This window comes from Hypanus sabinus, chromosome 20 (assembly GCF_030144855.1).
Source record: "Hypanus sabinus isolate sHypSab1 chromosome 20, sHypSab1.hap1, whole genome shotgun sequence".
NCBI classification, from domain to species: Eukaryota; Metazoa; Chordata; class Chondrichthyes; order Myliobatiformes; family Dasyatidae; genus Hypanus; species Hypanus sabinus.
This window is the reverse complement of record NC_082725.1, coordinates 4286963-4313549: the sequence shown is the minus strand read 5'-3', so window position 1 is coordinate 4313549 and position 26587 is coordinate 4286963. Positions and strand designations below refer to the sequence as shown.

Sequence of the window (26587 nt, the reverse complement as noted above, 5' to 3'; positions counted from 1 at the left end):
CAACACCCTACTCTCACCCCTGTCCAATCCCCCTTTCCCTCCCCTCAAACTCCCTCTCCTTCACACTAAAATGGTGCAACACACAACATATTGGAAAAGCTCAGTAGGCCAAGCTGCATCTATGGGGAAAAAGTTACAGTTGATGTTCGGGTGGAATCCTGTCCAAGGGTTGACTGTACCTTTTTTCCATAGATGCTGCCTTGCCTGCTGAGTTCCTCCAGCATTTTGTGTGTGTTGTTCAGATTTCCAGTATCTGCAGATTTTCTCTTGTTTGTGGCACTAAAATGGTCTTCATTTTGTTCTAATAATGTTCTTTCATGTACAAATATATTTATGTTTGTTTTAGTTGTGAATGCTGCTTATCTGATGCTGTGTGTCTGTGTTGCTGCTAAAATTAGTTTTTTCAAGGCAACTGTACACAAGACTATAGCAAACTGTGAGATTTTTTTAAATTAAATGTCAAATTCCTTTCTTTTGGTCACCTGTTCTTAAAATGTAACACACACAAAACACTGGAGGAACTCAGCAGGTCAGGCAGCATCTATGGAAATGAGCAAACAGTCAACCTTTTGAGCCAAGACCCATCTTCAGTACTGGAAAGGAAGAGGTAAGAAGTAAACTGTAACCTATATTGACAAAAAAATAAGCTGAAATGCTTTTAAGGAACTGCTATACAGTTCTACTTACATATTTTTTTACCAATCAAGCTTCAACTTCATTTGCCAGGTACCTTCAGTAGCCACTTGATTGGGTACAGGAGATGAACACAGTGTGGTCTTCTACTGTTGTAGCCCACCCACTGCAAGGTTTGACGTGTTGTGCGTTCAGAGATGCTCTTCTGCACACCACTGTCTTAACACAGAGTTATTTCAATTACTGTCGCCTTCCTTTCAGCTTAAACTACTCTGGATGTTCTCCTCTGACCTCACTGGATTTTTTCATACCAAACTCTAGAGACTTCTGTGCGTGAAAATCCTGGCAGACCAGCAGCTTTTCAGATACTCAACCTACTCAATCTGGTGCCGGTAATCATTCCACAATCAATGTCACTTAGATCACATTTCTTCCCCATTCTGATGTTTGGTCGGAACAACAGCTGACCATATCTGCACATTTTTATGCACTGAGTGGCTGATTAGATATTTGGGTTAATGAGTAGCTGTACCTGATAAAGCGGACACTGCAACACGGTAAGTTCCTAATACATGCAAATATATGTGGTGAATAAAGTTAACCTTTGATCCTTAAAAAAAGTAGAAGTTGAATTAACTTTTTTTTGTAGTTCCTTAAAAGCATTAAAGTTTCTTTTAAGGATCTACTATACAGTTACACACAAAATGCTGAAGGAACTCAGTGGGTCAGATGGCATCTATGGAAACGAATAAACAGTCTATGGTCTGGATTGAGACCCTTCAGGGTTGTTACTATACAGTTAGACAACTTTAAAGTTTTTTTAATGTTATTTGACAGTGTTTAAACTTGTATGCAAATAATATCTTATCATGTCTTGTCCCACTATGCTATCTCTATGTAGCACAGGACACCTAGACAAGTTAGTTGTTTTAATATGTTGCACTTGCACGTTTGAGTTGTTATTTCCTATTGAGTTGCTTATTACTTCTCCCTTCTTCCCATTCTTTACTCTCCTAATGTCAACAGTTTGCTTGGCCTTTCCCATCCACCTGATGAAGGGTCTCAGGCAGAAATGTCGACTGTTTACTCTTTTCCATAGATGCTGCATGACCTGCTGTGTTCCTCCAGCATATTGAGTACGTTGCTTTGGATTATCAGCATCTGCAGATTTTCTTGTGTTGTTGGTTTGAGCTGTTACTTCCTAGTCACTTACGTATTACGTCCCCTGGGTCCCCTCCTCCTTCCCATTCTCCTATTGTCCACTTTATTCTCCTATCAGATTCTATCTTCTCCAATCCTTGACCTTTCCCACCCATCTGGCTTCACCTATCACCTTCCAGCCAGCCTCTTTCCCCTCCCTCCACCATTTAATTCAGGCATTTCCTAACCAGAACACCCCCCCCCCCCCCCAATGAAGGGTCTTGTCCTGCTTACTCTTCTTAGGTGTTACGTGACCTGCTGAGTTTCTCCAGCATTTTCTGTGCATTTCCAGCATCTGCAGATTTTCCTGTGTTGTTGGTTTGAGTTGTTTACACTTTGGTGGTCCAGGAGAGAAAATAAGGCTTTTTATCTCAAAATAGATAAATCCCAAGTTTACATATCAGCTGCTTAAATGGAAATATTGGTTTAAACTATGTGACTAAACGAGCTTTTATCACATCAATCCAACTAAGCTTTAAAGACTGGCTCAGTTCCCCTAAGTCATACATTCATGACAAACATAAAATGATCCTGTTTGGTCACAATGAGGAAAGAATCTCAGAAATGCATCATTCTGTCAGAATATTGTCACATTAAATGTAGTCTAAAAATCCTGTTGCAAAATCCATGTTATCTGGATTTCTACTAAATGGGCAGACACTCCTGAAATTAATTTAGTATAAGTCTATGTTAAACTGATTTCAAGTGTGTCTGCCTATTTTATTTCACACATTGCCAAACAAAATGTGAAGAAAAACTTCTTGTACCCATTATGTTTATGTGGCTATTTGCTTCAGAAAAGGAATTCAAGTTTAAGTTTATTGTCATTTAACTGTACCCATGTATACCACCAAATAAAACAACGTTCCTCTGGATCATGGTGCACAGCACTGTAAATATAACTCACACACAACACATAAAGTAATATTCGTCATCCTCATGTGCCATGTTGTATGATGGTCTTTGACCATGATTTTTCTTGACAAATTTTTCTCCAGAAGTGGTTTGTTCTTCTGGACAGTGTCTTTACAAGATGGGTGACCCCAGGCATTATCAATACTCTTCAGAGACTGTCTGCCTGGCGTCAGTGATCGCATAATTCAGACTTCTGATATGCACCAGCTACTCATACAACTACCTATCACCAGATCCCATGGCTTCAGGTGACCTTGATCGGGGGGACTAAGCAGGTGCTGCACCTTGGCCAAGGATGATCTGCAGGCTAGTGGAGGGAAGGACCTTACCTCCTTTGGAAGAGACATATCTTCACCCCACCATTGAATAAGTAATATTACCACAAATAAATTAACAAATAATAAAATATATTCCAGAAGATTGACACTTACCACAAGGTGCATTTACGACACAAGATAGAAGGTGAACAGCATAACACTACTGGTGCTTCATAAGTGATGAGACCTGGGTGGTGGCAGGGAGTTCAATAATCTCATGGCCTGGGGGAAGAAGCTGTTTCTCCATCGGTCTTTGTCCTAATGCTATGGTACCTCCTGCATGATGGTGATGGGGGGAGTCAAAAAGATTGTGGGATGGATGGGAGGTTCAGTGACAATGCATACACAGTTTTGATAAATATCTCGGATACGTGTAAGAGAGAGCCTGAAGATCCTGTCAGCAACCTTTGAAATCCTTTTACTAACAAAAACAGATGCTTTAGTGGGAAATAAACCATTTTAGCTTGCTAGCCTTATTAAACAGTGTCATATATTGGTACTTTGCCAATTAATTGTTTTATGGTTCTATTCATGCTGCAGTTTTCAAGGAGGGCTGTTGGGAGGGGGGTGAAGTAGCTGTGATATCAGATGGCATGAAAAACACTCAAATTCTTCCTGTGTGTAATTCAGCTGCCCTCATCTAGTTCTATCCAGCTGTTGCAGAAAAATTTCCTGTGGAGTTTCTTCCGGCTCTAATAGAATTAACTTAGGAGTCTCGTGAAAATCTACCTTTGACTGCATCTGTATCTGATGTGCACACTGCCCCTCAGCAATATCTTTCTAAGTCTGTTTGGTTCCATATTTATTGTTAATATACACAAAATGCTGGAGGAACTCAGCAGGCCAGGCAACATCTATGGAAAAAAGTACAGTAGACGTCTCGGCCCAAAATGTCGACAGTTCTTTTTTCTACAGATGCTGCCTGACCTGCTGAATTCCTCCAGCATTTTGTGTGTGTTGCTCGGATTTCCAGCATCTGCAGATTTTCTCTTGTTTGTTTATTATTAATATGCCCAGTTCAGCTTCAACACCACCTTTCTCTACCCCTTTACTGTCTCTGTTACTCACCTACTTGATTCATGTAAAGAACAAAACCTTTTTCCCCAGTTAACTTTTTGATCAAACCCAATTCATCATACTCACCTTGTCTTGATTAGTAAGGCTGTCAAGGGGAGAAGGCAGGTGAATCGGGTTGATGGTGATAATAAATCTGCCATGATAAAATGGTTGTGGTGACTCGATGGGAGAAATGACCTAATTCTACATTGAAACCATGAACACTACCTCACTACTTTTTTCTGTTATTTTGCACTTTTTGTTTTAACTTAACTATTTAATGAACATATAGATACTTAATGTAATTCTGTTTTTTCTATATTAATTTATCATGTATTTCATTGCACTGCCGCTGTGAAGTTAACAAGTTTCATCACATACAGTGGGTATAATGATTCTGTTTATGATTCTGACAAGAAAACATTGTCCAGCATCAGGAACCAACATCCAGGCCGTGCTCTCTTCTCACTACTACCATCACAAAGGTCCCACACCACTAGGTTCAGGGACAGTTCAAACCATCGAGTTCAAAAATTCAACCATCAGCTTCCTGAACCAACATGAATAACCTCAACAATGAATTGATTCCACAACCTATGGACTCACTTTAAAGATCTCTACAACTTACCTTCTCAGTTGTATCTTATTTTTTGTATTTGCACTGTTTCTCTTCTTTTTGCACATTGGTTGCTTGTCAGTCTTTGTGTGCAGTTTTTCATTGATTCTGTTGTATTTCTTTGTTCTGCTATGAATGCCCACAAGAAAATGAATGTCAAGGTGGCACATGGTGACATATATGTACTTTGACAATAAATTTACTTTGAAATTTATTTTAATAATGACGCTTTATGAAAAAACTTTTTAGGATGTTTGTAGAATGTGAGTACACAGTGAAGAAAACTTAACCTCAGAGGACATTGAGTATAGAAGTTGTGATGTTTGTTATACTGCAGTTGAACAAGAAGTTAGTGAGGTTGATTTAGAATGTTGTGTTCAGTTTTGTTTGCCCTGCCAGAGGGAAGATTCCTCTATGCTGAGAAGATTTATGAAAGTAAAGCCAGGACTAGAGATCCTTAGTTATTTTATTGAGGCCTTTCGAGCCGCAATGCTCAGTAATGACCCAATTTAATCACAGCCTGACCATGGGATCATTTTCATTGACCAAAAGATCGACCAACCTGTATGTTTTTGGAACGTGGGAGAAAACTCATTTAGTCATGGGGAGAACATTCAAACCTGTTACAGGCAATGGTGGATATTAAACCCGGGAATTGTGCTAACCATTACACTACTGTGCTGCCCCAGTAGGTAGGTCTGGCTAGGTCTTCATTTCTTGGAAGATAGGAAAATGAGGAGTAATCTTAGAAAGATGTACAAATAATGAGGGGCACAGGTAGGATGTGTGAACACAGTACTCAAGAACTTGAGAGCTATGAAGAACTAGAGGACACAGATTGAAGGTGAGAGCGGAGAGATTTAATAGGGGCAATATTTTTCACCCAGAAAATGGTCCGTATATGGAACAAGCTACCAGAGGAGGTGGTTGAGGCAGATACATAAGCAACATCAAAAAAAAATACTTGGACATGTACATGGATCAGAAATGTTGAGAGGGTTAGAGACTAGATTGTGACTGCATGGGTTTACTCTGCATCGCCTGTTTCCCCCACAGTCCAAAGATGTTGTGGTTAGTAGGTTAATTGGTCATTGCAAATGGTCCTGTGATTAGGCTAAGGTTAAATAGGTGGGTTGCTGGATGGTATGGTTCATTGTACCAGGAGGGCCTGTTTCACACTATATTTCTAAATCAATAAATAAACACAATTAAATGGGCATGTCGGTCAGCATGTACCAGTTGGGCAGAATGACCAGTTTCCATGTTGTTCATTGCTAATGCTTCTGAAGTATGATCAGGGGCTGATGGTCAACAGATACTAGGCTTTTTGCCCCGGCATTGAGGAAGCTGCTGATAGTGGAACAGGGAATACAGAACATTACAGCACAGTACAGGTCCTTTAGCCCATAATGTTGTGCCGACCAGTTAATCTACTCTAAAATCAACATAAAGCTTCCCTTCTTCAAGCATAGCCCTCCAATTTTCGATCATCCATGTACCTATCTAAGAGCTTCTTCAATATCTGTACCATAGCTGCCTCTACCACCACTCCTGGCAAGTCACTGAATGCACCTCCCACTCTCTGTGTAAAAGCTTACCTCTGACATCCTCCCATTCTTTCCTCCGCTCTCCTTAAAATTATGCCCCCTCAAATTAGCCATCTCCATTCTGGGAAAAGGTCTCTGAGTGTCCATTCGATTTATGCCTCATCATCTTGAACATCTCTATGATACCTCTCATCCTCCTTCGCTCCAAAGCCCCAGCTCACTCAACCTATCCTCTGAGGATTCTGATGGGACCATGGATGTTTGCCATTTGCTTGGGCTGGCAACATGTGACTTGCAAAGATCTTGTGATCTCAGTCTCCTTTTAATTCTGGTATGTTGCGTAATGGGCCCAGGTATAACTTACCACTTCCTTTAAGGTCCCATGAAGGATATCCTGAGGTACCAAATGACCAGTGGTCTCTCACTTGTTCAGCCGCATTACTGAGTCTAAGTTTTAAGCATCATATTTATCAAACCAGTTAGAAATACAAATACCACTGTTCAGTTTGATGTCTCATGCTTTTAAAAACAGGACAGATTTAATACAGCCTGAGCCTTAACACAGTATTTATAGCTTGAGAACCTCAGCCGAGCACTTGTCCTCAAGTCCTTTTTATCCCATCCCACGTTTGTAATTCTAGACCATTAGGCATAGGAGCAGAATCAGACCATTTGGTCCATCAAGTCTGTTCTCGCATTCCAGAGTAGCTGATTTATTATCCCTCTCAACCTCATTCTCTTGCCTTCTCCCCATAATCTCTGACACCCTGATTAATCAAGAACCTATCAACTTCTCTTTTAAGTATACTGAATGACTTGACCTCCACAACTGTGTGTGACAATGAATTCCACAGGTTCACCACCCTCTGGCTCAAGAAATTCCTCCTCACCTCTGTTCTAAAGTGATGTCCCTCTATTCTGAGGTTGTGGCCTCTGGTCCTAGATTCTCCCATTATAGGAAACATCCTCTCTATGTCCATTCTATCTAGACTTTTCAATGAGATCCTCTCTCATTCTTCTGAACTCCAGCAAATACAGGCTCAGAGCCATCAAACACTCCTCAAGCATTAACCCATTCATTACTGGGATCATTCTTGTAAACCTCCTCTGTCTTCCTTACCAACAACTCAACCTGCAAGTTAAACTTTAGGGAATTCTGCACAAGGAATCCCAAATCCCTTTGCAGTTCTGATTTTTGAATTATTTAGAAAACAATTTTCCCAAAGTGTATGACCATACATTTCCCTACACTGTATTCCATTTGCCACTTCCTTGCTCATTTTCCAAATTTGTCCAAGTTCTTCTGCAGACTCCCTGCTTCCTCAGTACTACCTGCTCCTCCACCTATCTTTTGTAGAGTTCCACCCAGCTTTGGTTGGTTTACTCCATAAATCTTTATCTGTGCCTTTGTTTCCTCCTGCATTATCTGCAGATTCTCTTCTTGACATCTTCACATGACCTTACTTTGAAAAATATAACCCAACTGAAAATAAACTGCTCAAATCCTAATTTACAGCAATTTGACTCACCACCTTGTCATTGCTTACCAACTACTATTGGCTTCTGGTATGCCAGTGCCTCAAATTCATAGTTTTATCTTTATGTACTATCCAACCCTACGATGGGGTGGGGTGGAGATATGTCTCTACTAAAGGAGGTGTAAGTCACTCCTTCTCTCTGCTAGCCTGCAGGTCACCCTTGGGCAAGGTGTAGCACCTGCTTGGACCCTGATCACATGAAGCCATGGGAGCAGGTGGTGGATGGTCGTATGAGCAGCCGGTGCACATCACAAATCCTGGTTTGTGATCACTGACGCCAGGCAGACAATCTCTGAAGAGTATTGATAATGCCTGGGTCACCCATCTTGTAAAGACACTGCCCAGAAGAAGGCAATGGCAAACCACTTCTGTTGAAAAATTGACCAAGAACAATCATGGTCATGGGCAGATCACGTTGTATGACACAGCACATAACGAACATACAAAGTATCCAACCCTTTTCTGGTTGGATAACCAAAAACAAAAAGCAATTGTTTGTTTTTTCAGAAGCTCCCTTCTGGAAGGCACTATAGGGCTTTTAAAACCAAAACTTCACACTGTCTTAAAAGTTTCTCCCCCAGGACAGATCAGAAGTGCAGATCCAATCCTGAAGGTCAATCAGAAGTCCAGAGCTTGAGGCTCCGATGGAAAGAGCCCTAAATCTAAAAATCCCTGTGTGTTCGCTAGGGAAGTCAAAGGCCCAATATCTGCGAATGCACACGTCCACTGGAGTTGGGACACCTGTCCTGGGGTTAGCAGACAGTGCATGTGCATGGGTGGGTGGGTGGGTGTGGGAGGAACAGGTTGCTGCTTAGTTGCTCAGTATGTGGTGCCATGGTACCATAGTGGTTACTTACTTACTGCCTGTTACACCGCTGGCGTCCTGCATCTTTGGCTGTGTTCAGGGACTCCTTCATCGTGTCGGTAGTTTCCTCTCGGTTTTCACTACTGTCAGACATATGAGCTCTGGGTGGAGACTCAGGAATGCTGTCACACTCAGATGTAGATGGATTCTTCATTGTTCTTTCCGTAACAATCCTCTTTGACCAGTCAGGGTTGTTAGCCCTGAGCTGAACCCCCAAACCTGGAGGGCCGGTGAACCACTCTTAGTCTGGCCTCTACCCTTTGTCCTGTTTGGCATGGGTGACACCACCAAGAGCCAAAGCATAAAGCCTGACTCCAGCCAGCATACTGGAGCTCTCCAGGTTATTGCGGTACATCAAGTCTCCACACTATGATAAGGTTTATTACAATTCAGGGTGTCAGAGTTCGGAGTTCAATCCCACTGTCCTCTGAACGTCCTCCCTTTCTCTTCACCATTTGCACCTCGGACTTCAACTACTGCACAGAGTCTTGCCATCTTCAGAAGTTTTCTGATGACTCTGCCATAGTTGGATGCATCAGCAAGGGAGATGAGGCTGAGTACAGGGCAACGGTGGGAAACTTTTTCACATGGTGTGAGCAGAATCATCTGCAGCTTAATGTGAAAAAGACTAAGGAGCTGGTGGTGGACCTGAGGAGGGCTAAGGCACCGGTGATCCATGTTTCCATCCAAGGGGTCAGTGTGGACATGGTGGAGGATTACAAATACCTGGGGATATGAATTGACAATAAACTGGACTGGTCAAAGAACACATAGGCTGTCTACAAGAAGGGTCAGAGCAGTCTCTATTTCATGAGGAGACTGAGGTCCTTTAACATCTGGTGGACGATGCTGAGGATGTTCAACGAGTCTGTGGTGGCCAGTGCTTTCATGTTTGCTGTTGTGTGCTAGGGCAGCAGGCTGAGGGTAGCAGACACCAACAGAATCAACAAATTCATTTGTAAGGCCAGTGATGTTGTGAGGGTGGAACTGGACTCTCTGACGGTGGTGTTTGAAAAGAGGATGCTGTCCAAGTTGCATGCCATCTTGGACAATGTCTCCCATCCACTCCATAATGTACTGGGTAGGCACAGGAGTACATTCAGCCAGAGATTCATTCCACCGAGATGCAACACTGAGCGTCATAGGAAGTCATTCCTGCCTGCGGCCTCCAAACTTTACAACACCTCCCTCAGAGTGTCAGACACCCTGAGCCAATAGTCTGGTCCTGGACTAATTTCCACTTGGGATTATTTACTTGTTATTATTTAATTATTTATGGTTTATATTGCTATATTTCTACACCATTCTTGGTTGGTGCAACTGTAACAAAATCCAATTTCCCTCGGGATCAATAAAGTATGTCTGTCTGTCTGAATGTGTGGGTTTCCTCCAGCAGTCCAATGGAGTAGCAGGTAGGTTAGTTGGTCATTGTAAGTTGTCCCATGATTAGGTTTGGGTTAAATCAGGGTTGTCAGGGGTTGCTGGGCAGTGTGGCTCAAAAAGCTCTAAATAAATAAATGTTCTCTTTTGTTGTGTCCTGTGTTGTTCTCCTGAGCATGGTGGGCAAGGTATGTTGGTGCTGGACTGTGTGGTGTCACCTACAACCCAGCACACCCTCGGACTGTATTGGTCGTTGTTGGGACCAATAGAGTCAAATAACAAATCAGCATGAACTAGATGGGCCAAAGGGCCTCTTTCTGTGTGGTGGTGCTCTCTGATTCTATGAGTCTATTTCAGTTATACGATACTTGATATTTTCCTTATGGAGAGGAAATCGTTAGCTGGCTGATTGCCAAGTAGGTTTCTGGTGACCTTGGACTTTTCACAGTAGGCATTGTGATGATCCCCCTTGAGGCCTGATGGTTACATAATTGGTTAGACTCAGTCACTTTCTAGCACATCTTCCGTCCCTTTTATTGCACGTCCAATCTGAGTGGCACAACATTGAGGACTTGAGGATTAGCAGATTAGTTTTGGGAGGGAGGAAAGGGGCTTGTTTTGCTGTTGTTGTTTTGTTGCTTGTTGCGTTCTGGGTTACTTTACCGAGCATTCGAGCTGGACCGTGTGTCCATGGATGTGCGGGCTGACCCAGCACATCCATGGACGTGTTAGCTGTTAACACAAACAATACATTTCACAGCATGCTTTGATGTAGATGCGATAAATAAATCAGAATCTGAATTATTGAATCATACAATGAAATGTGTCCTTTGCCTCGATGACTAACAAAGTCTTAGGATGTGCTGGAGGGTCAACTCGCAACTGTCGTCAACTTACTAACCTGTGTGTCTTTCGAATGTGGGTGGAAATAGGAGTACCCAGAAAAAAACCTATGCGGTTACGGAGAGAATGTGAAAAGCTCCTTACAGAATGTACTTAATGAAGGGACTGTATTTGTTAACCCTAAATTAACAAATTTCACAGCACATGCCGGTGATAATGAATCTGATTCTGATCTTCAGTTCAGGTGAACAACCTGCTGGAGTTGATTTCCTCTGGCACTGTCTTTAAGTTGATAATACACAAGTACATTAGCACCTTTTAACACTCGTGAATAAAACATTGTAGCATAAACAAATTGAGCTCACCGTTCAGAAACCTTTCCCTGTCGACCAAAGTCATCTGCAGCAGGAAAGCTGCTTCTTACTGTACATCGAACATTACAGCGCACTACAGACCCTTCAACCCATCATGTTGTGCTAACCCCTAACTCAAAACCATCCCTCAAACATAGCCTTCCATTTTTCTTTCATCCATGTGCCTAGAACATAGAACATAGAAATCTACAGCACATTACAGGCCCTTCGGCCCACAATGTTGTGCCAACCATGTAACCTACTCTAGAAACTGCCTAGAATTTCCCTAGCGCAGAGCCCTCTATTTTTCTAAGCTCCATGCACCTAAGAGTCCTTAAAAGACCCTATTGTATTCTCTTCTACCACTGTTGTTTGCAGTGCATTCTACGCACCCACCACTCTGTGTGAAAAATTTATCTCTGACATCCCCTTTGTACCTACTTCCAAGCACCTTAAAACTATGCCCCCTCGTGTTATCCATTTCAGCCTTGGGAATAACCCAGTAGAGTTATTGCCCCTTTCCTGTTTCTGACTTCTACCCACACTAACTCAGCAGGCAATCCCTCAATGACTTCCTCCTTTTCTGCAGCTGTGATACTATCCCTTATCAGCAAAGCCACTCCCCACCTCTTTTGCCTCCCTCTCTGTCCTTTTTGAAACATCTAAAGCCTGGCACACTCAGCAGCCATTCCTGCTCCTGAGACATCCAAGTCTCTGTAATGGCCACAACATCATAGTTCCACATATTGATCCACGCTCTAAATTCCTCCGTCTTGTTTATGATTCTTCTTGCATGAAAATAGACATCTCAAACCATCAGGCTGAGTGCATCTTTGCTCTATCATCTGCCTATCCTTCCTCACAAACTCCCTAGAAGCTGTCTCTACTTGTGTGCCAACTGCCCCATCCTCTGCCTCTCCACTTCGGTTCCCAGCCCCCTGCAAATCTAGTTTAAACCCTCCCCAATAGCATTAGGAAATCTCCCTCCCAGGATATTGGTTCCCCTCCAGTTCAGGTGCAATATGTCCCACTTGTACAGGTCACCCCTTCCCCCTGCACCATCTCCTCAGCCACTCATTCATCTGCATTATCTTCCTGTTTTGACCTTCCCTAGCTTGTGGCTCTGGGAGTAATCTGGAAATTACCAGCTTCTGCTTTTCAGCCTCGTTCCTAACTCCCTAAATTTACTGCGCAGGGCCTCTACCCCTCTTCTGTCTATGTCATTGGTACCACAACCTCTACTGCTCACCCTCCCCTTCAACAATATTCTGCAGCTGCTCAGAGACCCTAGCCCCCGGGAGACGACACATTATCCTGCCTATCTTAGAGTCTCTTTAAAGGACTCTAATGCAAAGGCCCCAACCTTTGCATGCCACAGACCGATACCTTTAAGCAAGTGGTCTGTGGACCCCAGATTGGGAACCCCTGCCCCTAATGTATCTGACTCTAGCATCACCCCTGGCAGGGCATTCCATTCACTCGTCACTCTGTGAGAAAAAAACTACCTCTGACATCCACGCTATAATTTCATGGACACAAAGTTTTGCAGATTTTGGAAATCCAGAGCAACACACACAAAATTAAAAAAAGGTTGGGGTTGATCGAAGTTGCTGGGGCGCCGTGGCGTGAAAGGCAGGAATAGCTCACTCCATGTTGTATCACTAAATAAAAACATAAAATGCTGGAGGAACTCAGCAGGTCAGGCAGCATCCATAGAGAGGAATAAACAGTCGATGTTTCTGGCCAAGACCCTTCATCAGGACTCATCTTCCTATACTTTACTCCAGTCACCTGAAAAATTGCCCCCTCGTATTTGCCTTTTCCATCCTGGGAAGAAGTCTCTAGCTGCCCACTCGAAAATGTAAGTGTATGATTAACTCATAAAAAAAATGAGCACTTCAGTTTCTCATTACTTTAATTGCACGTGTTAAAGGCAACTCGGGTTAAATCTCCGGTGCTTCCTGACAAATTTAATTAGAGTTTTCACCCAGATCAAGAGCGACTGATTTGTTTTATTTATTTATTCATTCATTCTTGGGAATATGGAATCATAATCCAAGCGAAATATTTAGTAAATGACTACAGATTAGAGTTTCTTACGATGCCAGTGTGGATGGGTGGAGGCAGATACATGAGGGCCATTTATGAGACTCTTAGGTAGGCACATGGATGGTAGAAATATGGAAGGTTATGTGGAAGGGAGGGGTTGTATTGATCTTAGAGTAGTGTAGAAGGTTGGCACAAACACCATGGACTGAAGGGCCTGTACTCATAAAATCTAGTCAGAGAGCACAACAACATAAGCACAAAATCTTTGGCCCATCTAGTCCATGCTGAACTATTATTCTGCCTAGTTCCAAGAAACCTACACCAGTACTATATCCCTGTACACCCCTCCCATCCACATACTTATCCAAACCTTTCTTAGGGTGGCACAGTGGCTAGCACAACGCTTCACAGTCCTGGTGACCTGGGTACAATTCCTGCCGTCACCTGTAAAGTGTTTGTACATTCTCCCCATGACCACCTAGGTTTCCTCCAGGTGCTCCGGATTCCTCTCACAGTCCAAAGACGTACCGATTGGTAGGTTAATTGGTCATTGTAAATTAAGTTCGGATTAAATTGGGGGATCGCTGGGTGGCGAGGCTCGAAGGGCTGGAAAGGCCCAATCTGCACAGTCACGCATAAATAAACGAATAAATGTTGCGACTAAACCTGCATCCACCACTTAAGTGAAGTTTCCTTTAAATATTTTACCTTTCACGCCTAATCTATGACCTTTTGTTCTAGTCTCACCTGATCTTAATGGAAAAAACCTACTTGAATTTACCGAATGTATACCCCTCATAAGTTTATCTGCCTCTATCAAATCTCCCATCATTCTCCTAATGTGCTGTACTGTTCTATAACAGCTGACACTGTAACCTCTGATTTCTGTCTCTCCTTCCCTCCCTCACTCTCTCTCTGCCTGTCTCACTCCCTCTCCCCTCTCTATCTCACTCCCCCTCCCTCTCTCTCCCCGCTCTCTTTATCTCCCCTCCATCTCTCTCCCCTCTCTTTATCTCCCCTTCACTCTCTCTTCTCTCTCCCCTTCACTCTCTCCCCCACCTCTCTCTCCCCCCTCTCTCCCCCACCTCTCTCTCTCTCTCTCTCTTCCCCCCCCCACTCTCTCTCACAGCCCTATGTATTCAAGCTGCCTTGATCCAGTGGTAAACATCCTCTTGTTACTGACTGGGTCAGGTTCAACCTCCCCATACTTATCTCTGTTTGGTTGGTGAGAATCAGTTTTGGAACCACTGGCTGATGAGTTCTGATGAAGGGTTTCAGTCCGAAATGTCAGTGATACTTTTTTCCATAGATGCTGCCTGGCCTACTGAGTTCCTCCAGTTTTTTTGTGAATGTTGCTTGGGTTTCCAGCATCTGTAGATTTTCTCTTGTTTGTGTCATGAAGTTTGTTGTTTTATGCAGTGGAACATTAGAAACATAGAAAATCTACAGCACAATAAAAGCCCTTCAGCCCACAAAGTTGTGTCGAACATGTCCCTACCTTAGAAATTGCTAGGCTTACCTATATCACTCTATTTTACTAAGCTCCATGTACCTATCCAAAAGTCTCTTAAAAGACCCTGTCATATCTGTCTCCACCACCATTGCTGGCAGCCCATTCTATGCACTCACCACTCTCTGAGTTAAAAACTTACCCCTGACATCTCCTCTGTACCTACTCCCCAGCACCTTAAACCTGTGTCCGCTTGTGGCAACCATTTCAGCCCTGGGAGAAAGCCTCTGACTATCCGCACAATCAATGCCTCTCATCATCTTGTACACCTCCATCAGGTCGCCTCTCATCCTCCTTCGCTCCAATGAGTAAAAGCCGAGTTCACTCAACCTATTCTCATAAGGCATGCTCTCCAATCCAGGCAACATCCTTGTAAATCTCCTCTGCACCCTTTCTATGGCTTCCACATCCTTCCTGTAGTGAGGCAACCAGAACTGAGCACAGTACTCCAAGTGGGGTCTGACCAAGGTCTTATATAGCTGCAACATTACCTCTCGGCTCCTATCAATGTCCCGCTGTAACCTGTGACAGCCCTCCACACTATCCACAACAGCTCCATCCTTTGTGTCATCAGCAAATTTACTAACCCATCCCTCCACTTCTTCATCCAGGTCATTTATAAAAACCACTAAGAGTAGGGGTCCCAGAACAGATCCCTGAGGCACTCCACTGGTGACCAACCTCCATGCAGAATATGACCCGACTACAACCACTCTTTGCCTTCTGTGGGCAAGCCAGTTCTGAATCCACAAAGCAATGTCCCCTTGGATCCCATGCCTCCTTACTTTCTCAATAAGCCTTGCATGGGGTACCTTATCAAATGTCTTGCTAAAATCCATATACACTACATCTACTGCTCTTCCTTCATCAATTTGTTTAGTCACAGCTTCAAAAAATTCAGTCAGGCTTATAAGGCACGACCTGCCCTTGACAAAGCCATGCTGACTATTCCTAATCATATTATACCTCTCCAAATGTTCATAAATCCTGCCTCTCAGGACCTTCTCCATCAACTTACCAACCACTGAGGTAAGACTCACTGGGTTGTAATTTCCTGGGCTATCTCTACTCCCTTTCTTGAATAAAGAAACAACATTTGCAACCCTCTAATACTCCAGAACCTCTTCATCCTCTCCAGAACCTTTTCCTTTGCAAAGATCATCGCCAGAGGCTCAACAATCTCCTCCCTCGCCTCCCACAGTAGCCTGGGGTACATTTTGTCTGGTCCCAGCAACTTATCTAACTTGATGCTTTCCAAAAGCTCCAGTACATCCTCTTTCTTAATATCTACATGCTCAAGCTTTTCAGTCTGCTGCAAGTCATCACTACAATCACTAAGATCCTTTTCCATAGTGAATAATGAAGCAAAGTATTCATTAAGTACCTCTGCTATTCCTTTCGGTTCCATACACACTTTCCCACTGTCACACTTGGTAGATCCTATTCTTTCATGTCTTATCCTCTTGCTCTTCACATACTTGTAGAATGCCTTGGGGTTTTCCTTAATTCTGCCCACCAAGGCCTTCTCATGGCCCCTTCTGGCTCTCCTAGTTTCCTTCTTAAGCTCCTTCCTATTAGCTTTATAATCTTCTAGATCTCTAACATTACCTAGCTCTCTGAACCTTTTGTAAGCTTTTCTTTTCTTCTTAACTAGATTTATTACAGCTTTTTGTACACCACGGTTCTTGTACCTACCATAACTTCCCTGTCTCATTGGAATGTACCTATGCAGAACTCCACACAAATATTCCCTGAATATTTGCCACATTTCTTCCGTACTTTTCCCTGAGAACATCTGTTTCCAGTTTAAGCCTCCAATTTCCTGCCTGATAGCCTCATAATTCCCTTTACTCCAATTAAACACTTTTCTAACTTGTCTGTTCCTATCTCTCTCCAATGCTATTGTAAAGGAGACAGAATTATGATCACTGTCTCCAAAATGCTCTCCCACTGAGCGATCTGACAGACAGACAGATATACTTTATTGATCCCGAAGGAAATTGGGTTTCATTACAGCTGCCCCAACCAAGAATAGTGAAGAAATATAGCAATATAAGAAATGTGACACTTGACCTGGTTCATTTCCCAATACCAAATCAAGTACAGCCTCTCCTCTTGTAGGCTTATCTACATACTGTGTCAAGAAACCTTCCTGAACACACCTAACAAACTCCACCACATCTAAACCCCTTGCTCAGGGGAGCTGTCAATTGATATGTGGGAAATTAAAATCTCCCATCATGACAACTCTGTTATTATTACACCTTTCCAGGATCTGTTTCCCTATCTGCTCCTTGATATTCCTGTTACTATTGAGCGACCTATTAAAATCACCCAGTAACGTTATTGACCTCTTCCTGTTCCTAACCTCCACCCACAGAGACTCCATAGACAATCCCTCCATGGCGTTCACCTTTTCTGCAGCCGTGACACTATCTCTGATCAACAGTGCCACGCCCCCACCTCTTTTGCCTCCCTCCCTGTCCTTTCTGAAACAGCTAAAACCCGGCCAATCCTGTAAGTAACCAATCCTGTCCCTGAGCCATCCAAGTCTCTGTAATGGCCATCATATTATATCTCCAAGTACTGATCCATGCTCTAAGCTCATCTGCTTTGTTCACAACACTCCTTGCATTAAAATAGACGCATCTCAAGCCTTCGGTCTGAGCACATCCCTTCTCTATCACCTGCCGATCCTCCCTCTCGCACTGTCTACAGGTTTTCTCTATCTCTGAGCTAACCTCCTCTTCCCCAGTCTCTTCAGTTTGGTTCCCACCCCCCAACAATTCTAGTTTAAACTCTCCCCAGTAGCCTTAGCAAACCTCCCCGGCAGAATATTGGTCCCCCTGGGATTCAAGTACAACCTGTTCTTTTTGTGCAAGTCACACCTGCCCCAAAAGAGGTCCCAATGATCCAGAAATCTGAATCCCTGCCCCTTGCTCCAATCCCTTAGCCACGCATTTATCCTCCACCTCATTCTATTCCTATTCTTACTGTTGCGTGGTACAGGCAGTAATCCCGAGATTACTACCTTTGCGGTCGTGCTTCTCAACTTCCTTTGTAATACATAATAATAAAAGCAATAAATTATGATAATAAATTTAAACAAATAATTAAGTAGTGCAACAAATTCATGGACCATGCAGAAATCTGATGGTAGAGAAGGAAGTGCAGTTGAATCCTGAAACGTTGAGAGTGTGTCGTTCCTGTACCTCTTATCTGATGGTAGCAATGAGAAGAGGGCATGTCCAGGGGTACTGGGGTCCCATATGATGAATGTTACCTTTTTGAAGCATTGCCGTTTGGGGATGTCCTGGTTGCTGGGGAGGCTAATGTCCATGTTGGAGCTGACTGAGTTTGCAACATTCTGCAGCTTTTTCCGATCCTGTGCAGTGGTCCCTCCGTACCAGATACTGACACAACCAGTTAGATTGACATACCACATCTCCTCAAACTCCTAATGAAAAATAATCATTGTTGTGCTTTCTTTGCAACTGCATCAATATTAATGCATTTATAGACAATAGACAGTAGGTGCAGGAGTAGGCCATTTGGCCCTTCTAGCCAGCACCGCCATTCACTGTGATCATGGCTGATCATACATAATCAGTACCCCGTTCCTGCCCTCTCCCCATATCCCTTGACCTCGCTATCTATAAGAGCTCTATTTAACTCTCTCTTGAATGCATCCAGAGACTTGGCCTGCACTGCCTTCTGGGGCAGAGCATTCCACATATCCACCACTCTCTGGATGAAAAAGTTTTTCCGCATCTCTGTTCTAAATGGCCTACCCCTTATTCTTAAACTATGGCCTCTAGTTCTGGACTCACCCATCAGCGGGAACATGCTTCCTGTCTCCAGCGTGTCCAATCCCTTAATAATCTTATATGTTTCAATCAGATCCCCTCTCATCCTTCTAAATTCCAGTGTATACAAGCCCAGTCGCTCCAATCTTTCAACATATGACAGTCAAATTTATGCACATTTTATTCCATATCCAAGCTTCTAACGTGATCATTGATCCTCAGAATATTTTCTTAGTTACCTCATCCATAAAGCTTAATCAAATTTATGAGACTTTGGCCAGGGTGCCCAGTTTTGACCAGGGTGATGTCCGTGTCTGGAACCAGAGGCCCTTGCTTCAGTATTGGCAGTGAGTAATGTCAATGTGTAACGCATATGAAGTGAGATTTTGTGGTCTTAGATCTTCAGACCCTGGAAACACAAGTTACTCATCCTCTCCACCACTGATCTCTCAGTCTGTTCTCCCATCTATTGATCTGCTGATATCTGGTGACCTCTCTCTCTGACTGCAGTGTATTCATAGCGGCTGTGGTCTCAGTTTGTTCTCTCCTCTGTACAGCTTTCTGTGCAGTTACTCTGTGGAGCAACTCTCCTTTAGTCATAGACTGCAAACAGGCTTGTCAAGTTTCTGTACTAGCTCTTGTTTACCTTGTGACAAACCTTGCATTTTTCTTGCTATCACAGATCTACGATTAAGCTGGACACAACCTCAAACTGCCTTTTTCAAAAGCTCCCTTCCGGAAAGTGCTGGAGGGCTATTAAAACAAAAACATCATCCCATTCCTCAAGTTTCTTCACTCAGGTAGTTAATCTGATCAACCATTCTAGTCAGCCATCACCCCCTTTATTTGTCATCATTCCAACTGAACAGTGGTTGGCACCCGAGTTTCAGCGCTCCAATTCCCCGGAGTCTGCTTAGCCTCCACTGTCCCTTTAAGACTCAGACTGCTAATTATTGCCTGCCACATTCCTTCATGGAAAGTCTGTACTTAAAGGGCTCCTTCTATGTTCAATTTCTAGTATTACTGTTTGTGTCATCTTGTTTATTTTGAGTCAGTTCTAGACCTCACTCTGCACTTGGTTCATCGCCATCCATATCTCTCTCATAACACTGTTACCCCACCACTACACTTCAAACTGATTTTATCATGTTGTAAGTACAAGCTGGTATTCATGTCTTTATGCACACTTTATTCCATATCCACGCTTCTAACGTGATCATTGATCCCCAGAGTATTTTCTTAGTTACCTCATCCATAAGGCTTAATCAAATTTATGAGACTTTGGCCAGGGTGCCCGATTTTGACCAGGGTGATGTCCGTGTTTAGAACCAGAGGCCTTTGCTTCAGTATTGGCAGTGAGTAATGTCAATGTGTAACACAAGTGAAGTGAGATTTTGTGGTTAATGACTGTCTACTGAGTGTCATCATGAACTTTCTGCTCTGTTGAACCCAGAACAGTACAGCACAGGGACAGACTCTTTGGTCCACAAATCAATTAAAATAGTAATAAAATGCTAATAATCTCTTTGGCCTACATAATGTCCAAATCCTTCCATTGTCCTCACATCCGTGTGCCTATCTGAACATTTAAAAAATCTCTAATGTATCTGCCTTTACCATCACTTCAGGCAGCACATTCCAGGCCCCCACCACTCGCTGTAAAAAAAATTTCCCTCACATCTCCTTTGAACTTACCCCCACTCACCTTAAATGCATGCCCTCAGCAATTAGATATTTCAACCCTAAGAAAAAGACACTGTCTGTCTACTCTGTCTATGTCTCTCATAAGCTTATAAACCTCCACAGATCTCCCCTCAGCCTCCACCATTACAGAGAAAACAACCCAAGTTTGTCCAGCCTCTTGTTATAGCTGATGCCCTCCAAACCAGGCAACATCCTGGTAAACCTCTTCTGTACCCTTTCCAAAGCATCAACATCCTTCCCATAGTGGGGCGACCAGAACTGTACGCATTACTCCAGATGTGGCCTAACCAGAGTTTTATAAAGCTGCAATGTAACTTCCATCTAGGGGAGGTATTGCAGTTCCCTCATGGGCCTCATTATCCACCCATTAAACCAAAGCGGCAGCACTTGGACACTCTCGGATAGAGGGTCACTATTCCACTGTATGAACAGTATGCAAGACAAGTTTTTCCCTGCACAATAATAAACCAAGAGCAGAGTGACATTTGCAATCTTTCAGTCCTCTGGGATCATGCCAGGATCACGTGATTGTTGGAAGATCATGACCAAAACATCTATTATCTCTTCAGCAACCTCTCTTAGGACTCTAGGATATAGTCCATCTAGTCCAGGTGACTTATCCACATTAGGATCTTTGAATTTGCCTCATACTTTTTCCTTCGCATTAGCAATGGCACTCACTCCTGCTCCCTGACACTCACGGACTTCTGGCATACAGCTGGTGTCTTCCACAGTAAAGACTGAAGCAACGTACTTATTAAGTTAATCTGCCATTTCTTTGTCCCCCACTATTACCTCACCAGCATCATTTTCCAGTGGTCCAATATCAACTCTCACAACCATTTTACTCTTAATATAATTGAAAAAAAAAATTCAGTATCCTGCTTTATACTATTGGCTAGTCTGCCCTCATATTTTAACTTTTTCCTTCTTTATAGCTTTGTTAGTTGCCTTTTGTCAGATTTTAAAAGCTTCCCAATCATCCAACTTCCCACTCATTTTTGCTAACTTGAATGCCCTTTCCTTAGCTTTTATGCAGTCCTTAACTATCCCGATTATGTTGGCATTGGGAACGTGGTGACTCTTACAGGCTGCCCTCAGCATATCGTTGGACTCTGTTGGTCATTGATGCAAATGAGGTATTTGAGTGTATGTTTTGATGTATCAATGTACCTATGACAAAATAAAGCGAATCTTAATCTTTCTTTATATTAGTTTCCCATTCATCCATAAGGTATCCATGCCTGTTCCTTCATCTCTTCCTTTCTTATCATTCATGGACCCCAGAAGTCTTTCTAAACAAATGAGCAAGTCTTTGGACTTTTCCAGTTGAATGCACCACACTCTGTGTCCACAATGTGAGATTGCTTTCCAGAACATCTGTGTTCTATTGGACATGGATCATCGAGGCCTGATCAGGAATAGACAGCATGGTTTTGTGTGTCTGACAAATCTTTTGGAGCTTTACGAAGAGGTAATGAAGGGGTTAGTTTAGGGTAAGGCAGTGTGCATTGTCTATATGGACTTAGATAACTTCAGCCTTTGACAAGATCCTGCAAGGCAGGTTGACCATGTAGATTTGGTCATATGGGAATCGGGGGGAAATAGTGAGCTGGGATGCGGAATGAGCTCAATGAAAGGACGTAGATGGTGAAGGTCAGTTCTCTGACTGGAGACCTGTGACTACTGGGTGCCTTGAGACTCAGTGTTACAGCCGTAGAGGAGGCAGCACCAAGACCATCGGATACAACGGGTAATGTCAGCAGACCCAGGAGCTCAAGATGGCTGTTGCTGGTGGACTGATAGCAGGTTCTTGACAACTCATTTGCCTAGTCTTCGCTCAATCTTTCCAGTGTCAAGGAGGCCACACAGAGAGCATTGAATGTACTGGGCCAGGTTGGAGGAGGTACAGGTGAATCTTTGCCTCAATTGGAAGGGCTGTTTAGATCCCAGGATGGTGGTGAGGGAGGAGTGTAGTTTCTTTTGTCTTAATGCAAGTGTTTATAATCATCACAAAGAATGCAAGGGCACCTTTAGGAACCTTTTTCAAATAACGGCTATTTCAGAACTTATCTCAGTCAGTTTGGGATGAAGGCAACTATGCCACATACAGTACTTTGTTAACCATCCTGTCTACTTATGTTAGTGCTGATAAGAAGCAAACCATGGTCAGAGAACATGTTACTGGAGTCATAGATTAATTGAGCAATATAGGCCCTTCAGCCCAACGAGTCCATGCCAACCACAATGCCCATCAATCTGGTCCCAATTTATTGCATTTGGCCCATATCCAAGCCCTGTCCTTCCACGTACTGTGCAAATGCTTCATAAATGATACTATTGTACCTGCCGTGGCTATTTCCTCTGGCAGCTCGTTCCATATACTTACCACCCTCTCTGTGTGAAAAAATTGCCTCTCAGTTCTCTTTTAAATCTTTCCCCTAAATCCTTGCACCCTGGTTTAAAAACTCCACCCTGGGGAAAAGACTGTGGCCATCCACCTTATCTACTCCCCTCATGATTTTATAAACCTCTACCACGTCATCCCTCATTCCTCTAAGTTTCAAGGAATAAAATTGCAGCCTGGCCAAAATCTCCCTTTAACTCAGGGCCTCTTATCCTGGCAACATTTTCGTAAATATTTTCTGCACTCTTTTCAGTTTAACCACATCTTTCCTATTAGAGAATGACCAAAACTGTACACATTAGAGCTTAAAATAGTTCAAACATAAAAGCCATTTTATTGTATGTGAACCACACGAGTCAGATTTGACTTAGGCTGCATGATGTACTTCAAAATAAAGCTGTGGGCGATTTGCAGACTGGACAAACAGGTTCCCAATGTGTGCATGTCAATAACAAATTTTATGCCATATGTCAGTGATATTGATTCTGATTCTGAAAAAAAGCTGCACAAAAGCAACACTAGCATTTGATCTGCAGGTTTTAGAGACGGCAAATTCTTCGCTGAGTTGTGCTGGGATGATTGGAAAAGCTCACAAGGCACACATACTTTTAAACATTTTATAATATTCCCACATCAGGTAAATACTTCCCACCTTCGAGCACATCTACATGAAGAGTTGTCACAGGAAAGTTCTTGCTGCTCCCAATAAGAAGGTGGTTCAGGAGCCTCAGGACTCACACCACCAGGTCAGGACCAGTTATTACCCCTTGAAAAAGGCTCTTGGACCGAAGGGGATAACTTTACTCAACTTCGCTTGCCTTATTATTAAAATGTTCCCACAGCTATTGGATTCACTTTCAAGGACTCTATGTATCATGTTCTCAATATTCATAGCTAATATTTTTTTAAATTATTATTTATTTATTTTTGTTTTTGCTCAGTTTGTTGTCTTTTGCACAGTGGTTAAACGCTCAACTTATGCAGTCTTTCACTGATGATTCTATTGTGGTTATTATTCTTCTATTTATTGAGTACGCCCACAAAAATTAATCTCAGGGTTGTAGATGATGACATATATGTTCTTTGATAATAAATTTACCTTTGAATTTTTTAATACCATAAGACATAGGAGCATAATTTGGCCCACTGAGTTGGTTTTGCCATTCCATCATGGCTGATTTATTATCCCTCTCAATCCCACTCTCCTGCCTTCTCCCTGTAAACTTTGACACCTTTATTAATCTAGAGCCTATCAAATGCCACTTTAAATATACCGAAGACTTGGCTTCAACAGATTCACCACCCTCTAGCTAAAATAATTCCTCATCATCTCTGTTCTACAGGGAAGTTCTTCTATTATGAGGTTGTGTTCTCTGGTCCTAGACTTCCCCACTATAGGAAACATCCTCTCCACATCCACCCTATCCGTGTCCTCAGGTCCTAGACTCCCCCACTATAGGAAACATCCTCTCCACATCCACTCTATCTGTGTCCTCTGGTCCTAGACTCCCCCACTATAGGAAACACCCTCTCCACATCCGCTCTATCTGTGTCCTCTGGTCCTAGAGTTCCCCACCATAGGAAACATCCTCTCCACATCCACTCTATCTAGGCTTTTCAATATTCGATAGATTCCCATGAGATCCTCTCCCAATTCTTCTAAATTCCAGTAAGGACATGCCTAGAGTCTCTGGACGCTCTCTAATTCCAGCACAGCTCTTCTTAGATAAGGAGCCCAAAACTGCTCACAATTATTCAAGTGTCATCATTTATCATCATCATCATTATGTGGGCGATCAAGGTCTTTCCATGACCATGACGGTTCTTGGCAAATTTTTTTACAGAAGCGGTTTGCCATTGCCTTCTCCTGGGAAGTGTCTTTGCAAGATGGGTGACTGCAGCCATTGTCAATACTCTTCAGAGGTCAGGTAACCAGGACTTGTAATATGCATCTGCTGCTCATACCACCATCCACCACCTGCTCCTATGGGTTCACATGACCTTGATCGGGGGGCTAAGTAGATGCTGCACCTTGCCAAGTGTAACCTGCAGGTTAGCGGAGGGAAGGAGCACCGTACACCTCCTTTGGTAGAGATTTATCTCCATCCTGCCACCCAGGTCACTCATACCGGAAAAACTTGGGATTGTATTGTGGCTCTCATTGGGAATTAGCTTCTGCCCATCATTGTTCAGCAAGGACTAGAGACTAGAGCTGGTTCCACATCATTCCCATGGCCCAACCGTTGGGAAAATATCCTGCACTGATGTTCCAGCAAATGAGGCATAATCTGCAAATTAAGAAAATCCTAAATTTCAAGGTTTACATGGCTATAACTTTGGTAGATTACGGCAATTTAAAAATATTAATACTTATTAATCATGACGTTTGTCTCAACAACGAGGGAACTATATTAACAAGGTAACAGTCAGTTAGACTGTTGCCATATTTCTCAACAGCAGCAATCTGTTATGGCTGAGTAGCAAATAACTCAATAATTCATTTGTTGTGAAGCACCTTGGGGAATCCTGAGATCATAACATTTTTAATAGAGATGAAAGTAATTTCAATTCCCAATGAAAATAAAACATCCAAAGCAAAATGCTAACTCAATTTAAATGGGAGATTCTGCAGATGCTGTTAATCCAGAGCAAAAACAGAGAAAATGCAGGAGGAACTCAGCAGGTCAGGCAGCATCTATGGATGTGAATAAACAGTTGTCATTTCAGCTTGAGACCTTTCATCAGGACTGAACTTCATCCGTTTTGGGCAGTGTTCTGATTAAGGGTCTTGGCCAGAACCATCAACTCAACTCAAATTTACCTTTTTTTTGTCACTTATCCGAAAATAGAACATTTTTCTGAAAATCTTGACCTGGTTTGTCACATTGATAAGGATAATCTTTTGGGTGTATTTAACTTTCCAAAGCACACAGAGGTAAATGTAAAATCTGCAAAGTTCAAAGTAAATTTTTATCAAAGTGTATATATGACACCATATACACCCCTATGATTCATTTTCTTGCAGGTATACTCAACAAATCTCCAGAATTATAACCATAACAGAATCAATGAAAGACTGCGCAACCAAAGTACAAAAAGACAAAAAAACTATGCAAATACAAAAAGAAAGGAATAATAATAATAATAATAATAATAAGTGAATAAGTAAACAGTAAATATGGAGAATGCAAGGTGAAGAGCTCTTCAAGTCGATTGTTGTTAATGTGGTTAATCTACTGTAAATCTGAATATACATTATGACATTCTGAAAGATGGCTGTGGAATGAAACAAGAAAATATAGAATATAGCTCCTGCATGTTACTCAGAATAAATTAATGCAATAAAAACACAAGTCTCAATGATATGTTAAACTTCCAGCTTTTAATGTATAGAATATGACCATGTAAAATATATTTAAGTGAAAACACTTCAGGAAAACAACTCCACAATGATCGAAATAGAGTTATAGATGGTTACAGCACAGAAATGGGCCCTTTGGCCCATCGAGTCTGTGTGAACAGTTATTCTGCCTAGTGCCATCGACCTGCATCCAGACCATAGACCCCAAATACCCTTCCATCCATGTATGTATTCAATTTCTCTTAAATATTGAAATCAAACCTGCATCCATCACTTCTGCTGTCAGCTCGTTCCACGTCCTCACCTCCCTCGGAGTGAAGGTTCCCCATAAATGTTGTATCTTTTACATAGCTCAAGGAGTGACTCCTAACCTAGTCAACTTTTCCCTATAAGTTGCAGGTTGCACATCATCATATAGCGCACTGAAAGGAAACTATGCTACTGTCCTGGCAGCCACATTTGAGAGGGATCATGTATATAGGTTGAT

General features: G+C 42.6%; 1 protein-coding gene and 1 long non-coding RNA gene across 2 annotated transcripts in view; one reads left to right on the top strand and one right to left on the bottom strand.

Annotated features, from left to right (window-relative positions):
- The window catches only part of ube2e2 (ubiquitin-conjugating enzyme E2E 2), a 180037-nt gene extending 178961 nt beyond the window's left edge, over positions 1 to 1076 (bottom strand). The window contains exon 1 of the mRNA XM_059944968.1: positions 688 to 1076. The gene's annotated coding sequence lies outside the window, so the exon portion shown is untranslated. The remainder of the gene's footprint in view (positions 1 to 687) is intronic.
- Positions 80 to 26150, top strand: LOC132378237 (uncharacterized). The gene is made up of 3 exons (XR_009506932.1): positions 80 to 607; positions 24584 to 24667; positions 25765 to 26150. It is a non-coding gene; the product is annotated as an uncharacterized LOC132378237 (long non-coding RNA).
- Positions 26151 to 26587: the final 437 nt, after the last annotated feature.